This window comes from Ursus americanus, chromosome 34, assembly GCF_024610735.1.
Source record: "Ursus americanus isolate L20-20 chromosome 34, mUrsAme1.1.p, whole genome shotgun sequence".
NCBI classification, from domain to species: Eukaryota; Metazoa; Chordata; class Mammalia; order Carnivora; family Ursidae; genus Ursus; species Ursus americanus.
The window spans coordinates 29,929,248-29,948,073 of record NC_142160.1 but is presented as its reverse complement, the minus strand read 5'-3'; the positions used below and the strand labels follow the sequence as shown (position 1 = coordinate 29,948,073).

At 42.3% G+C, this 18,826-nt stretch overlaps 1 pseudogene; it reads left to right on the top strand.

Annotated features, from left to right (window-relative positions):
- The first annotated feature begins 1,073 nt into the window (after nt 1–1,073).
- On the top strand, nt 1,074–2,094 carry LOC123784804 (olfactory receptor 4E1-like; annotated as a pseudogene).
- Nucleotides 2,095–18,826: the final 16,732 nt, after the last annotated feature.

Here is an 18,826-nt window from a genome sequence, read left to right as displayed (position 1 = left end):
TAGGAAATGCTGGAGAAGGAAGAGATAACTAGAAGCAGAAGAGAAAGAGTTCTCTAGTCCTTTTTCATAAGCAATGTGGAGCTGATTCATTTGTCTGGCAGAGAGCCTGCCCTTGAGGAACCAGGGAACGCTCCAGTAGTGACCAGTGATGGGAAGAAGATAGCACAGGATGAGCGGGCCCCAGGAACCAAGAGAGCGGCATGCATGACTGGGCACCCCTGGAAGACTGTGCATCCAGGCCGTGACATGAAGACAAGTGAGAAAAGAGAGACTAGACTCCCCACAGATGCCCAACCAGGCTGGTGGGGTGCACCTAGCAGAGGAAGAGGCAGCTCACCAAGACGCATTCCACTTAGTGCCCTAATTATGCCAACCATCACATAAATGATTCAGGTCAGAGTGGCGGCATAGAGAGCCTGGGCCGGGACTCAGGAGGCCTGTGCTCTGGACACAGCTATTACTGCAATTCTCTGTGAACCTAAGCCCATTGCTTTACCTCTCTTCCTCATCTTCTGTATCTATAGAATGAAAAAAAAAAGAAACAAACAAACAGAGGAGGGGAGGGGAGGGGAGGAAAGAAAGAAACGAGGAAAACTCTCAGGTCTTTCTAAGACACCCCAACCACACTGCCCGTTGTTCAGCTGACTGGGGAAAAGCGTCTACCGGCCACAGACCAGGTCACTGCCATGACAGTCCCAGGGCGTCTTGGCAGAGCGCGCAGGGGCGGAAGTCCTTCGGACGAGTGAAAAATGCAGTCAATAGGCAATAGAGAAAACCATGCTCAAGGCCAGACTGTGTACAATTTTGAACATGTTACTGGCTTGGGGTAGAAGAAGCCTGGTTTCTTCTCTGCTAAAGATTTATGAGTAAATATAAGCCCTCCGCTCTCCAAGGCTGCCTTATATCTCTTGGTGAATCATGGTTCTCTGCACTATTTTTCCAAAAACGTCTGTGCGGTGCCTACTGTGTATGCAGCATGACGGAAGACGCTGAATGGGGTTTTTAAAATAAGATACTGGACCATAAGCTCCAGATGGAGGGAAAAGCAAATACAGAAGAAATTAAGGGACCAGATGATTGATACAGATGCTAAGTGGGTTTTTTTTCCTAATTCTTTGCAGACTGTCCAACAAAGAGAATGGAAGAGGCAGACCTACTCAATCAAACCACTTCCGTGACATACATTCAGCTTAGAGGCTTATCTGTCAATCAGAAGGTGCAGATGACTGTGTTTGCCCCGTTCCTCACTTCCTATGTCTTGACACTGATTGGGAACATCCTCATTGTCGTAACTATTATCTATGACCGCCGGCTCCATACCCCTATGTATTTCTTCCTCAGTAGTCTATCTTTTATTGATGTCTGCCACTCCACAGTCACTGTCCCCAAGATGCTCAGAGATACATGGTCAGAAGAGAAGCTCATCTCCTTTGAGGCCTGCTTCACCCAGATATTCTTCCTGCACCTCTTTGCCTGCACCGAGATCTTTCTCCTCACTGCCATGGCCTACGATCGGTACATGGCCATTTGCAAACCCCTGCAGTACATGACAGTGATGAACTGGAAAGTATGTGTGCTGCTGGCTGTGGCCATCTGGACGGGGGGGGGGGGGGCACCATCCACTCCATATCGCTGACCTCCCTCACCATGAAGCTGCCCCACTGTGGTCCTGATGAGATTGACAGCTTCTTCTGGGATGTGCCTCAGGTGATCAAACTGGCCTGCACGGACACCCACATCATTGAAATCCTCATCGTCTCCAACAGTGGGCTGATCTCGGTGGTCTGTTTTGTGGTCCTCATGGTGTCCTATGCGGTCATCCTGGTGAGCCTGAGGCAACAGATCTCCGAAGGCAGGTGGAAGGCCTTATCCACCTGTGCAGCACACCTCACTGTCGTCACACTCTTCCTGGGACACTGCATCTTCATCTATTCCCGTCCATCCACCAGCCTCCCGGAGGACAAGGTGGTGTCTGTGTTCTTCACCGCAGTGACCCCCCTGCGGAACCCCATCATCTATACTCTCAGGAATGAAGACACGAAGAATGCCTTGAACAAGTTCATGGGGAGGTTGGAGGGGAGAGGGAAAAAATGACAATGTCTAGGCTCTTAAGAGGCTAGACAAGAAATGCCTTGCAAAGAATAAGTCACCTAGGACCTGAGCCAAAGGGAGACACTTAACGACTGAGCCACCCAGGCGCCCCAGAAAGTTTTGATCAAGATTCAAACTGTCCAGGGGCGCCTGGGTGGCACAGCGGTTATGCGTCTGCCTTCGGCTCAGGGCGTGATCCCGGCGTTATGGGATCAAGCCCCACATCAGGCTCCTCTGCTATGAGCCTGCTTCTTCCTCTCCCACTCCCCCTGCTTGTGTTCCCTCTCTCGCTGGCTGTCTCTATCTCTGTCAAATAAATAAATAAAATCTTAAAAAAAAAAAAGATTTAAACTGTCCAAATGGGGGGAGGAATTAAGATGGGGGAGGAGTAGGGGACCCCTTTTACAGCTGTACCCCTGAGTTGAGTTGGACAGGTACTAGGCCATTCTGAACATCCACAGAATCAGCCTGAGATGCAGGAAAATACATCTGGATCTCTACAAACGAACATCTCCAGTGCTGAGTATTGTGGTATGAAGCGGGGAGCCATGAAACCGCACACAGATACTGTAAGATAAACAGAAAGGGGAGGGAGCTGCCACGTTTGGGCACCAGGAAGCAGTAGCGACGTGCATGGGGGAGTGGTGGGACTCCCGGACCGGCACTCGCGAGAGAGTAGACTGAGACCATGAGCCGGGGAACGCGTGCTACCAGACTTCTCACGGAACTCCGGGGTGTTCACTGGAACCAGACTGAGACCGGGAGCTCTGGGAGCACGTGGTGGCTGCTGGCAGCTGGCGGTACTAGAAACACAAAGGACAGAGAGCCGCTGGCGCTGGAAGTGAGGGCTGGGATAGCGGGGTTGGGGCACACATCCCGGAATGCTGCAGTGTTGAGCAGCACCAACAGTAACAGAGTTAAAGTGGCCAGAACATCAGTGGAGAATGGTCCACGATCCCTCTGTTCTGAGAAGGAAGGTGAGATTTGGTCATTGCTGCTCTGACTCTCAGAAGAGGCACAGCAAACTGCCAGGGAAAGCCGCCACAGAATAAAAGCCTGGAAATACTGGCTCACAGAGTGCCCATCCCCATCCCCCCTCGCAGGGGACACAGAGACTCTACCCAAACAGGGTTGCCTGAGTACCGGCGAGGCAGACCCCTCCCAATGAAGGCAGGCTGAAAAATCAAGAAGCCCACATCCCTAAGATCCCTATAAAACAAGGGTGCACGGCCTGGGTCCCGGTCAATAATTTGGGCTCTGGACAACCCCACAACCTCTCCTTATCAGAATGAGGAAAAGGAGAAATCCCCCCCAGCAAAGAAAAGACAATGAGTCTGTGGCCTCTGCCACAGAACTAATGGATATGGATATAACCAAATTATCAGAAATGGAATTCAGAGTAACAATGGTCAAGATGATGTGTCGACTTGAAAAAAGTATTAACGAAAATGTTAATGAGAATATAGAATCTCTAAGGGCGGAAATGAGAGCGAATCTAGCAGAAATTAAAAATTCTATGAGCCAAATGCAGTCAAAACTAGAGGCTCTGATGGCCAGGGCGAATGAGGCAAAAGAACGTATCAGTGAATTGGAGGATGGGTTAGTAGAAGAGAAAGCTAAAATAGAAACGTGGCTCAAAAAAATCCATTCTCAAGAATGTAGGTTACGGGAGATTACTGACTCAATGAAACGTTCCAATGTCAGAATCATCGGCATGCCCGAGGGCTGGACATAAACAGAGGTCTAGAAGAGACATTTGAACAAATGGTAGCTGAAAACTTCCCTAATCTAGTGAGGGAAACAAACATTCGTGTCCAAGAAGCAGAGAGGACCCCTCCCAAGCTCAACCACGACAAACCTATGTCACGTCATGTCATAGTGCATTTCACAAATATTAGATCCAAGGATACAGTATTGAAAGCGGCCAGGGCAAAGAAATTTCTCATGTACCAAGACAAAGGTATCAGAATTGTGTCAGACCTGTCTACACGGACCTGGAATGAGAGAAAGGGTTGAGGGGGGCATTTTTAAAGCTCTTTCAGAGAAAAACATGCAGCCAAGGATCCTTTATCCAGCAAGGCCGTCATTCAGAATTGATGGAGAAATAAAGACCTTCCAGAATTGCCAGTCATTGACCAATTTCGTAACCAGGAAACCAGCCCTACAGGAGATATTAAGGGGGGTTCTATAAAAATTAAAAGCTCCCAAGAGTGATACAGAACAGAAAGTCACAACCGATACAAACAAAGATTTTACAGACAACATGGCATCATTAAAATCATATCTCTCAATAATCAGTTTCAATGTCAATGGCCTAAATACTCCCATAAAGCACCACAGGGTTGCAGATTGGATAAAACGAAATGACCCATCCATTTGCTGTCTACAACAGACTCATTTTGAACCTAAAGATACTTTCAGTCTGAAAGTAAAGGGATGTAATACCATCTTTCACACCAATGGACCTCAAAAGAAAGCTGGGATAGCAATTCTCATATCAGACAGATTGGATTTTAAACTAAAGACTATAGTTAGAGATACAGAGGGACACTATATTATTCGTAAAGGATGTATCCAACAAGTGGATATGACAATTATAAATATATATGCCCACACCAGGGGAGCAGCAAGATACACAAGCCAACTCTTAACCAGAATAAAGAGACATATAGATAAAAATACGTTAATAGTAGGGGACCTCAACACTCCACTATCAGCAATAGACAGACCAACGAAGCAAGAAATCAACAAAGAAACAAGAGCTTTTTTTAAAAAAAAAAGATTTTATTTATTTATTTGACAGAGATAGAGACAGACAGTGAGAGAGGGAACACAACTAGGGGTAGTGGGAGAGGAAGAAGCAGGCTCATAGCGGAGGAGCCTGATGTGGGGCTCGATCCCACAACGCTGGGATCACACCCTGAGCCGAAGGCAGATGCTTAACCGCTGTGCCACCCAGGTGCCCCAAAACAAGAGCTTTGAATTCCATACTAGATGAGTTGGAACTCATAGATATATATAGAACACTACACCCCAGAATCATAGAATACTTATTCTATTCTAATGCCCATGGAACATTCTCAAGAATAGTCCATGTTCTGGGTCACAAAACAGGTCTCAACCGATACCAAAAGACTGAAATTATTCCTTCATATTCTCAGACCACAAAGCTTTGAAAGTGGAACTCAACCACAAGGAAAAATTTGGAAGAAACTCAAACACATGGAGACTAAGAACCATCCTGCTCAGGAATGACTCGATAAACCAGGAAATAAAAAATCAATTTAAACAATTTATGGAGACCAACAGGAATGAAGACACAATGGTCCAAAACCTATGGGATACTGCAAAGGCAGTCCTAAGGGGAAAATACATAGCCATCCAAGCCTCACTCAAAAGAAGAGAAAAGACTAAAGTTTTTATATTCTCACCTCAAGAAGCTGGAACAGCAACAGAGAGACAGACCTAATCCACGCATGAGGAAGCAGTTGACCAAGATTAGAGCAGAAATCAATGAATTAGAAACCAGGAGTACAGTAGAGCAGATCAACAGAACTAGAAGCTGGTTCTTTGAGAGAATTAATAAAATTGACAGACCCCTGGCAAGACTTATCCAAAAGAATAGAGAAAGGACCCAAATTAATAAAATTATGAATGAAAAAGGAGAGGTCACAACCAACACCAATGAAATTGGAAGGATTATTAGAAACATTTATCAACAGCTTTATGCCAATAAATTAAGCAATCTGGAAGAGATGGCGGACTTCCTGGAAACCTATAAACTACCAAGACTGAAACAGGGAGAAATTGATTTTTTTAAACAGGCCAATTAATTATGAAGAGATTGAGTCAGTGATAAACAACCTTCCAAAAAACAAAACTCCAGGCCCAGATGGTTTTCCTGGGGAATTCTACCAAACATTTAAAGAAGAAATAATACCTATTCTCCTAAAGCTATTTCAAAAAATAGAAATAGAAGGAAAGCTACCAAACTCATTCTATGAGGCCAATATTACCTTGATCCCCAAACCAGGCAAAGATCCCATCAAAAAGGAGAGTTACAGACCAATTTCCCTAATGAATATGGACGCCAAAATCCTCAACAAGATCCTGACTAATAGAATCCAACAGTACATTAAAAGGATTATCCATCACGACCAAGTGGGATTCATCCCTGGGATGCAAGGGTGGTTCAACATTCACAAATCAATCAGTGTCATAGATTTTATCCAGAAGGAAAAATTCAAAAATCATATGATTCTCTCAATAGATACAGAAAAAGCATTTAGACAAAATACAGCATCCTTTCCTGATTAAAACCCTTCAGAGTGTAGGGATAGAGGGCACATCCCTCAATCTCATAAAAACCATCTATGAAAAGCCTACAGAAAATATTATTCTCAATGGGGAAAAGCTGGAAGCCTTTCTCTTAAGATCAGGAACACGACAAGGATGTCCACTCTTGCCACTATTATTCAACATAGTACTAGAAGTCCTTGCAACAGCAATCAGACAACAAAAAGGGATAAAAGGTATCAAATTGGCTAAGAAGTCAAAATGTCTCTCTTCGCAGATGACAGGATACTCTATATGGAAAACCCAAAAGAAGCCACTCCCAAACTATTAGAAGTTATAGAGCAATTCAGTAGTGTGGCGGGATACAATCAATGCTCAGAAATCAGTTGCATTTCTATACATGAATAATGAGACTGAAGAAAGAGAAATTAGGGAATCCATCCCATTTACAATAGCACCAAAAACCATACGTTACCTTGGAATTAACTTAACCAGAGACGTAAAGGAACTATATTCCAGAAGCTACAAATCACTCTTGAAAGATATTGAAGAAGACACAAAAAGATGGAAAAATATTCCATGCTCATGGATCGGAAGAATTAACTTAGTTAAAATGTCCATGCTACCCAGAGCAATCTACAATTTCAATGCTATCCCGATCAAAATACCAATGACATTTTTCAAAGAACTGGAACAAATAGTCCTTAAATTTGTATGGAACCAGAAAAGGCCCCGAATCGCCAAGGAACTGTTGAAAAACAAAGCTGGGGGCATCACAATGCCGGATTTCGAGCTGTACTACAAAGCTGTGATCACAAAGACAGCATGGTACTGGCACAAAAACAGACACATAGACCAATGGAACAGAATAGAGAATCCAGAAATGGACCCTCGGCTCTTTGGGCAACTAATCTTTGATAAAGCAGGAAAAAACATCCGGTGGGAAAAAGACAGTCTCTTCAATAAATGGTGCTGGGAAAATTGGACAGCTACATGCAAAAGAATGAAACTTGACCACTCTCTCACACCATACACAAAGATAAACTCCAAATAGATGAAAGACCTTGATTTGAGACAGGAATACATCAAAATCCTAGAGGAGAAGATAGGCAGCAACCTCTACGACATTGGCCACAGCAACCTTTTTCATGACACATCTCCAAAGGCAAGAGAAACAAAAGATAAAATGAACTTGGGATAAAATGAACGTGGGATAAAAGTCCCACTTCTGCACAGCCAAGGAAACAATCAAAAAAACTAAGAGGCATCCCACAGAATGGGAGAATATATCTGCAAATGATACTACAGATAAAAGACTGGTATCCAAGATCTACAAAGAACTTCTCAATCTCAATATGCGAGAAACAAATAAATCATAAAATGGGCAGAAGATATGAACAGACACTTTTCCAATGAGGACATACAAATGGCCAACAGACACATTAAAAAATGTTCAAAATCATTAGCCATCAGGGAAATTCCAATCAAAACCACACTAAGATACCACCTTATGCCAGTTAGAATGGCAAAAATTGACAAGGTAAGAAACAACAATTGTTGGAGAGGATGTGGAGAAAGGGGATCCCTCCTACATTGTTGGTGGGAATGCAGGTTGGTACAGCCACTCTGGAAAACAGTGTGGAGGTCCCTTAAAAAGTTAAAAATTGAGCTACCGTATGACCCAGCCATTGCACTACCAGGTATTTACCCGAAAGATACAGACGTAGTGAAGAGAAGGGCCATATGCACAAACACCATATCTTTTACCTCCTCAGTTCAGTGAAATTCCTGCTTTCTGCTGAGACTTTATTCTTCCTTCCCCTCATTCTTTCCCACATGCCTCCATATCCCCATACTGCCCCCTCCCAGGGAACTGTCAAACATCCATAGGAAAAAGCACCAAAGGTGAATGTAGAACTCATTTCCTTGTCCTTCCCTTCTTGGAATTGTAACCCCTGAAGTCTTGCCTGTGTTGACTGTTCTCTGGTGCCTTCAAATGATTATGTTAGGTAATCTGTCCAGATGTTATGGTTACTTTGGGTGGAAAGGTTAGTTTACTACAAACTGCTTAGCCATGACAAAACCAGAAATTCTTTTCTGTTGCTTCTCAGTTCCTTCACTTTCCAAAGATGATCTTGTAGCAAAACCATGCGAAAGTGCAGGGACAAATTAGAAACAAGTGATTATAGGGACTGGCATACACACAAGTTTGGGATGCAGACCTGCTTTTCTTTTTATTGCAAGTAGCTCCAGATTCCCAAGGAGAAGTGGGAGCAGGGGAGTCCTGCTTACAGTAAAATAAGAGGTAACACCAGAACCGTAGAGAACAGATTTAGGCTTTTTTTTTTTTCCTGTATAGGAGGTGCTCAGCAATTGTAAATCAGTAAATATATTTACCCAGGAGTTATACTAGTCACTTGACTAGTTCTCCTTGAACTCCCTCCCAGGTCCTAAATGAAAGGTCATCTTAATATTGAAATGCCTTTGCCAATTCAACAATCCTGATCTGTAGATGAAGAGAATGAAGGTTAGGAATCAGGAGTGGCATGTTGAGGACAATAACTTTAGTGGTAAAAAATAAACATTTCTTATCCACCACCCTTTTCACTAGCCCAAGTTGCTTTTTTGTTACCAGCTAATCCTATATTTCTATCTTAAGGACTTTTCAATTATTTTCCCATCAGTAATTAAGGAAGTCTCAATCATTTGCCAGTTAAACAATGTTCATTTCCTTACTATACATAAAATTCTACGAACAGTAAGAGAACAGAACAATACCCCAATAGGAAAATAAGCAAAAGGATAGAGACAACATGCAGAAAAGATTCTTTTTTAAAATTTATTTAAAGATGTTATTTATTTGACACAGAGAGAGAGACCTCAAGCAGGGGGAGCAGGAGGCAGAGGGAGGGGGAGAAGCAGACTCCCCACAGAGCAGGGAGCCCAATGTGGGGATCCATTCCAGGACCTTGGGATCAGGACCTGAGCCGAAAGCAGATGCTTAACCAACTAAACCACACTGATGCCCCATTCAGAAAAGATTCTTAAACATACGGAAAGTAAGGAGGGCCTGTGTTCTGATGAGCACTGGGCATTATACACAACTAATGATCGTTGAACACTACATAAAAAAACAATTATGTACTATATGTTGGCTAGTTGAACATAATTTTAAAAAGCATATGGAAACAGCAGTAATTCATTCATAAAAAGTTAAAGGTAGAATAAGCCTATAACTGTATCTCATTTTTAACCCATTGGAGTGACAAAGATCAAGCAATTTGATAACCACTGTGTGGCTGAGGATGGTGAAATGGCTTCCCTCACGCTTGCTTGTGGGAGAATAAATTTTACAAGCTCTATACAGGACAATTAGGCAACTTTAATCAAAATTTAGAAGACATACCCCCAGTAACCCAGCAATCCAACGTTAAGGTACTCAGTCTACAGATATTCTCACACACGTGGGAAATGAAAGTATGAGAATATTCATTGCAGTATTGCTATCATAGCAAAATGTTGAGGAAAATGTCAGTTCCTATTAACAAAAGACTAATTAAACAAGCTATGGTTCCGTCATACAATGGAATACCGTCTTTGATCTTATAAAATGTGAGGCAGCTCTATATGTAATGTTACATAATATCTCCAAGAATATGTTTTAGGACTTATTATTATTGAAGTATTGTTGACATCCAAGACTACTGTTAAATGAAGAAAGCAAGGTGAGTAGCCAAGTATAACTAATTTTCATGTAAATGTATAGACTCTGGGAAGGAGATCCAGAAACTGATAACAGAGGTTGGTTCAGGTGAGGAGAATTTGGTGTCTGGGGAACAAGAGAGTAAAGGAGGTTTTTGCTCCATATCCCTTTTGAACTCTTTAAATTCTTTGGTATATATTTGCATTATGTATTTTTTTAAAAAATTTAAAATAATAATACAGTTGTTTTTAAGCAGATTTTCTAATAATTATATGTAGAAAACCATTCCTCCTACCCCCACCAACAATTCTAGGAGTCCTGAGGAACCTATTCATTAATAAAAAAGTTGAAGTAGGGTCCAAAAAACATCTTAACATATTTTCACTCGGACTTTTTGGCACTTCAGAGAAAATATGATAAATGTCTTTTCCCTCTTAGAGCTTCTACAAATATCCTGTGACAAACTGTAACTACTCTATCACATTTATATTTAGACATCCTCCCTCTCGTTGTTCAACTATATACTCTTGTTTTTGTTGTCAAGAACCTATAATACCGGCGGAGGAGTAGGGGACCCCTTTTTCAGCCGGTCCCCTGAGTCGAGCTGGATAGGTACCAGACCAGCCTAAATAACCACAGAATCAGCCTGAGACGCAGGATGATGCATCTGGATCTCTACAAATGAACATCTCCAGCGCTGAGTATTGAGGTACGAAGAGGGGAGCTGTAAACCGTGCACGGATATCAGAAGATAAACGGAAGGGGGAGGGAGCCGCCGCGTTTGGGCGCTGGGAAGCGGCAGCCACCTGCACGGGGGAGCGGGCGGACTCACAGAGGGCATCCGCGAGAGAGCGGACTGAGACCGGTGAGCTGTAAACGCACGCGCCACCAGGCATCTCCCGGAACACCGGAATCCCGGTGTGCTCACGGGATCCAGACTGAGACTGGGAACTGCCGGAGCGCACGTGGGGCGGCTGGCGGCTGGCGGCTGGCGGGCCACCTGCACGGGGGAGCGGGCGGACTTGCGGTTGGCACCCGCGAAACAGCAGACTGAGACCCTGAACTGGGTGCGCGCGCCACCAGGCTTCTCACGAAACTCCGGAATCAAGGTGTCCTCACCAGGCATAGACTGAGACCGGGAGACCCGGGAGCGCGCGAGGCGGCCGGTGGCTGGCGGCATTAGAAACACAAAGGACAGAGACGCGCTGGCCCTGGAAGTGAGGGCAGGGTCGCCGAGTTGGTGCGCACATCCCGGGACACTGCAGGGTTGAGCAGCACCAACAGTAATAGAGTTAAAGTGGCCAGAACATCAGTGGAGAACGGGCTGCAATCCCTCTGTTCTGAGACAATGCAGCCTCTGCTGCTCTGACCCTCAGAAGAGGCATAGCCGGCCACCAGGGAAAGCCGCCAGAGAACAAAAGCCTGGAAATACCGGCTCAGAGAGTGCCCATCCCCATCCTCCCTCGCAGGGGACATGGAGACTCTACCCAAACAGGGTTGCCTGAGTATCGGCGCGGCAGGCCCCTCCCCCAGAAGGCAGGCTGAAAAATCAAGAAGCCCACAACCCGAGGCGCCTGGGTGGCACAGTCATTGAGCGCCTGTCTCCGGCTTAGGGCGTGATCCCAGCGTTCCGGAAAGGAGTCCTTCATCGGGCTCCTCCGCTGGGAGCCTGCTTCTTCCTCTCCCACTCCCCTGCTTCTGTTCCGTTCTTGCTGACTGTCTGTCTCCCTCTCTCAGATAAGTAAATAAATAAAATCTTTAAAGAAGAAGCCCATATCTCTAAGATCCCTATAAAACAAGGGGCACGGCCTGGGACCAGTCAATAATTTTGGGCTCTGGACAACCCCGCAACCTCCCCTCATTAAAATGACAAGAAGGAGAAGCCCCCCCCAGCAAAGAAAAGACAGTGTGTCAGTGGCCTCTGCCACAGAAGTAACGGATATGGATGTAACCAAATTATCAGAAATGGAATTCAGAGTAACAATGGTCAAGATAATGAGTAGACTTGAAAAAAGTATTCAGGAAAATATTACTGAGAATATAGAATCCCTAAGGGCGGAAATGAGAGCGAATTTGACAGAAATTAAAAATTCTATGAGCCAAATGCAGGCAAAACTAGAGGCTCTGACGGCCAGGGTCACGGAAGCGGAGGAAAGGGTTAGTGAATTGGAGGATGGGTTAATAGAGGAAAAAATAAAAATAGAAGATGGTCTTAAAAAAATCCACGCCCACGAATGTTGGCTATGGGAGATTACTGACTCAACGAAACGATCCAATGTTAAAATCATTGGCATCCCCGAGGGGGTGGAGAAAAACAGAGGTCTAGAAGAGATATTTGAACAAATTGTAGCTGAAAACTTCCCTAATCTAGCAAGGGAAACAAACATTCGTGTCCAAGAGGCAGAGAGGACCCCTCCCAACCTCAACCATGACAGACCTACACCACGTCACGTCATAGTGCATTTCGCAAATATGAGATCCAAGGATACAGTATTGAAAGCGGCCAGGGCAAAGAAATTTCTCACGTACCAAGGCAAAGGCATCAGAATTACGTCAGACCTGTCTACACAGACCTGGAATGAGAGAAAGGGTTGGGGGAGCATTTTTAAAGCTCTTTCAGAGAAAAACATGCAGCCAAGGATCCTTTATCCAGCAAGGCTGGAATTCAGAATTGATGGAGAAATAAAGACATTTCAGAATCGACAGTCACTAGCCAATTTCGTAACCACGAAACCAGCCCTACAGGAGGTATTACGGGGGTTCTATAAAAGTAAAAAGGGCCCAAGAGTGATACAAAACATGGCAGAATTAAAAGCATATCTCTCAGTACTCAGCCTGAACATTAATGGTTTAAATTCTTGCTTTAAACGCCACAGGGTTGCAGATTGGATAAAAAGAAATGACCCATCCATTTGCTGTCTACAAGAGACTCATTTCGAACCCAAAGATGCATTCAGACTGAGAGTAAGGGGATGGAGTACCATCTTTCACGCAAATGGACCTCAAAAGAAAGCTGGGGTAGCAATTCTCATATCAGATAAATTGGATTTTAAACTACAGACTATAGTTAGAGACGCAGAAGGGCACTATATTATTCTTAAGGGAAGTATTCAACAAGTGGATATGACAATTATAAATATATATGCCCCCAACAGGGGAGCAGCAAGATACACAAGCCAACTCTTAACCAGAATAAAGAGACATAGAGATAAAAATACATTAATAGTAGGGGACCTCAACACTCCACTATCAGAAATAGACAGAACACCCTGGCAAAAACTAAGCAAAGAATCAAAGGCTTTGAATGCCATACTCGACGAGTTGGACCTCTTAGATATATATAGAACACTACACCCCAGAACCAAAGAATACTCATTCTATTCTAATGCCCATGGAACATTTTCAAGAATAGACCATGTTCTGGGACACAAAACAGGTCTCAGCCGATACCAAAAGATTGAAATTATCCCCTGCATATTCTCAGACCACAACTCTCTGAAATTGGAACTCAACCACAAGGAAAAATTTGGAAGAAACTCAAACACTTGGAGACTAAGAACCATCCTGCTCAGGAATGACTCGATAAACCAGGAAATCAAAAATCAAATTAAACAATTTATGGAGACCAATGAGAATGAAAATACAACAGTCCAAAACCTATGGGATACTGCAAAGGCAGTCCTAAGGGGGAAATACATAGCCATCCAAGCCTTACTCAAAAGAATAGAAAAATCTAAAATGCAGTTTTTATATTCTCACCACAAGAAGCTGGAACAGCAACAGAGGGACAGGCCTAATCCACGCACGAGGAAGCAGTTGACCAAAATTAGAGCTGAAATCAATCAAGCAGAAACCAGAAGTACAGTAGAGCAGATCAACAGGACTAGAAGCTGGTTCTTGGAGAGAATCAATAAAATTGACAGACCACTGGCAAGACTTATCCAAAAGAATAGAGAAAGGTCCCAGATTATTAAAATTATGAATGAAAAAGGAGAGGTCACGACGAACACCATTGAAATTGGAAGGATTATTAGAAATTTTTATCAACAGCTATATGCCAATAAACTAAGCAATCTGGAAGAGATGGAATCCTTCCTGGAAACCTATAAACTACCAAGATTGAAACCGGAAGAAATTGATTCCTTAAACAGGCCAATTAATTATGAAGAGATTGAGTCAGTGATAAACAACCTTCCAAATAACAAAACTCCAGGCCCGGACGGTTTTCCTGGGGAATTCTACCAAACATTCAAAGAAGAAATAATACCTATTCTCCTAAAGCTATTTCAAAAAATAGAAACAGAAGGAAAGCTACCAAACTCATTCTATGAGGCCAATATTACCTTGATCCCCAAACCAGGCAAAGACCCCCTCAAAAAGGAGAATTACAGACCGATTTCCCTAATGAATATGGACGCCAAAATCCTCAACAAGATACTTGCTAATAGAATCCAACAGTTCATTAAAAGGATTATCCACCATGATCAAGTGGGATTCATACCTGGGATGCAAGCGTGGTTCAATATTCGCAAATCAATCAGTGTGATACATCATATCAACAAGAAAAGACTCAAGAACCATATGATCCTCTCAATCGATGCCGAAAAAGCATTTGACAAAATACAGCATCCTTTCCTGATTAAAACCCTTCAGAGTGTAGGAATAGAAGGTACATTTCTCAATCTCATGAAAGCCATCTATGAAAAGCCTACTGCAAATATTATTCTCAATGGGGAAAAGCTGGAAGCCTTTCCCTTAAGATCAGGAACACGACAAGGATGCCCACTCTCGCCACTATTATTCAACATAGTACTAGAAGTCCTTGCAACAGCAATCAGACAACAAAAAGGGATCAAAGGTATTCAAATTGGCAAAGAAGAAGTCAAAATGTCTCTCTTCGCAGACGACATGATACTCTATATGGAAAACCCAAAAGAAGCCACTCCCAAACTATTAGAAGTTATAGAGCAATTCAGTAACGTGGCGGGATACAAAATCAATGCTCAGAAATCAGTTGCATTTCTGTACACGAATAACGAGAACGAAGAAAGAGAAACCAGGGAATCCATCCCATTTACAATAGCACCAAAAACCATACGTTACCTTGGAATTAACTTAACCAGAGACGTAAAGGACCTTTATTCTAGAAACTATAAATCACTCTTAAAAGACATTGAGGAAGACATAAAAAGATGGAAAGATATTCCATGCTCATGGATCGGAAGAATTAACATAGTTAAAATGTCCATGCTACCCAGAGCAATCTACACTTTCAATGCTATCCCAATCAAAATACCGAGAACGTTTTTCAAAGAACTGGAACAAATAGTCCTTAAATTTGTATGGAACCAGAAAAGACCCCGAATCTCCAAGGAACTGTTGAAAAGGAAAAACAAAGCTGGGGGCATCACAATGCCGGATTTCGAGCTGTACTACAAAGCTGTGATCACAAAGACAGCATGGTACTGGCACAAAAACAGACACATAGACCAATGGAACAGAATAGAGAGCCCAGAAATGGACCCTCAGCTCTTTGGGCAACTAATATTTGATAAAGCAGGAAAAAACATCCGGTGGGAAAAAGACAGTCTCTTCAATAAATGGTGCTGGGAAAATTGGACAGCTACATGCAAGAGAATGAAACTTGACCACTATCTCACACCATACACAAAAATAAACTCCAAATGGATGAAAGACCTCGATGTGAGACAGGAATCCATCAAAATTCTAGAGGAGAACATAGGCAGCAACCTCTACGACATCGGCCAAAGCAACCTTTTTCATGATACATCCCCAAAGGCAAGAGAAACAAAAGACAAAATGAATTTATGGGACTTCATCAAGATTAAAAGTTTCTGCACAGCCAAGGAAACAGTCAGAAAAACTAAGAGGCAGCCCACGGAATGGGAGAAGATATTTGCAAATGACACTACAGATAAAGGACTGGTATCCAAGATCTACAAAGAACTTCTCAAACTCAATACGTGAGAAACAAATAAACAAATCAAAAAATGGGCAGAAGATATGAACAGACACTTTTCCAATGAAGACATACAAATGGCTAACAGACACATGAAAAAATGTTCAAAATCATTAGCCATCAAGGAATTTCAAATCAAAACCACACTGAGATACCACCTTACGCCAGTTAGAATGGCAAAAATAGACAAGGCAAGAAACAACAATTGTTGGAGAGGATGTGGAGAAAGGGGATCCCTCCTACATTGTTGGTGGGAATGCAAGTTGGTACAGCCACTCTGGAAAACCGTGTGGAGGTCCCTTAAAAAGTTAAAAATTGAGCTACCCTATGATCCAGCCATTGCACTACTGGGTGTTTACCCCAAAGATACAGACCTAGTGAAGAGAAGGGCCATATGCACCCCAATGTTCATAGCAGCAATGTCCACAATAGCTAAATCATGGAAGGAGCCGAGATGCCCTGCAACAGATGATTGGATTAAGAAGTTGTGGTCCATATATACAATGGAATATTACTCAGCAATCAGAAAGAATGAGTTCTCAACATTTGCTACAACATGGACGGCACTGGAGGAGATAATGCTTAGTGAAATAAGTCAAACAGAGAAAAACAACTATCATATGATTTCTCTCATCTATGGAACATAAGAACTAGAATGATCAGTAGGGGAAGAAAGGGATAAAGAAAGGTGGGGGGTAATCAGAAGGGGGAATGAAACATGAGAGACTATGGACTATGAGAAACAAACTGAGGGCTACAGAGTGGAGGGGGGTGGGGGAATGGGATAGACCGGTGATGGGTAGTAAGGAGGGCACATATTGCATGGTGCACTGGGTGTTATACACAACTAATGAATCATCGAGCCTTACATCGAAAACCGGGGATGTACTGTATGGTGACTAACATAATATAATAAAAAATCATTATGAAAAAAAAAAGAACCTATAATACCAGACATTGAACCAGGAAATAAATTTGATATATAAGTACATAAGAGACATTTTCTTCCCTCATAGGGCTCGCAGTCTCATAGTAGAGATGCATAATAAAATTGCAAGTGTTTTCTTTTTATTAAATGGTACAAGTGCAATAATAGGGGAAAGACTAAATACTATGAAAGATCATGAGAAGTAGCATGTGTGCAAGCATGGATTTGTGTCATGTGAAAGAAGATTTAAGCAGAGCTAATCATAGGGCATTTTCTTTTTGCAAGTACACCTCAGGTTACAAAACAAAAGTGCTTCTAATAAAAGACATCCATATTGGTAAGCAAGAGATAAATTGTCACTATTTGCAGATGACATAATATTCATTGAAAACCCTAAAGACTCCACCAAAAAAATATTAGAATAAATGAACTCAGAGACAAATCATAAAGGTTCTTAATCATAGGAAACAAACTGAGGGTTTCTGGAGGGGAAGAGAGGTAAAGATATGGGGTCACTGGGTGACGGACATTAAGGAAGGCACGTGATGTAATGACTACTGGGTGTTATATAACACTGATAAGTTACTGACCTCTACCTTGGAAACTAATAATACTTTATGTGTTAATCAATCACATTTAAATAAAAAAATTAATTAAAAAAAAGAATTGTAATAATTATATAGTATTTGGATGGAAATAAGGGGTTGTTATGTTTGGAGAAGGTGATGTTTAAATTTGTGATTTTGGATTAATCTTTTTTTCCAAAATTAAGATATAGATACAATGAATTATGATACATGAAAAAAAGAACAAATGAATTCAATAAATTTTCAGGACACAAAATTAATACTGAGAAATCAATTGTGTTTCTATATACTATTAATGAAGTAATAGGGAAATTAAGAAAACAATCCCAATTACAGTTACACCAAAAAGAATAAAATACCTAGAAATAAACACCACTAAGAATGTGAAAGATCTGTACTCTGAAAATTATAAAACATTCATGAAAAAAATTGAAGATGATACAAACAAATGGAAAGATATTCCATGCTCATGTTTGGAAGAATTAATATTGTTAAAATGCCCATACTACTCAAAGCAATCTATAGATTCAATCTCTATCAAAATACCAACAGCATTTTTCACAGAACTAGAACAAATAATCCTAAAGTTTATATGGAACCACAAAAGACTCCAAATATCCAAAGCAATCCTAAGAAAGAAGAACATAGCTTGAGGTATCACAATTCCCAATTCCAAGATATACCACAAAGCTGTAGTAATCAAAACGGTACAGTACTGGCAGAGGGATGCCTGGGTGGCTCAGTGGGTTAAGCGTTCAACTCTTGATTTCAGCTCAGGTCATGATCTCAAGGTCATGAGATCAAGCTCTGCATTGGGCTCCATGCTAGGCATGGAATGTGCTCAAGATTCACTCTCTCTCCCTCTTCCCCTCCCCTCTCTCTCTCTCTCTCTGAAAACAAAAACAAAAACAAAAAAACAACCAGTACAATCCTGGCACAAAAAATAGAACACAGGGGGCGCCTGGGTGGCACAGCAGTTAAGTGTCTGCCTTCGGCTCAGGGCGTGATCCCGGCGTTATGGGATCGAGCCCCACATCAGGCTCCTCCGCTATGAACCTGCTTCTTCCTCTCCCACTCCCCCTGCTTGTGTTCCCTCTCCCGCTGGCTGTCTCTATCTCTGTCAAATAAATAAATAAAATCTTTAAAAAAAAAAAATAGAACACAGATCAATAGAACAGAGAACCCAAAAATAAACCCATGTTTATATGTCAATTAATCTATGACAAAGACAAAGAAAACAA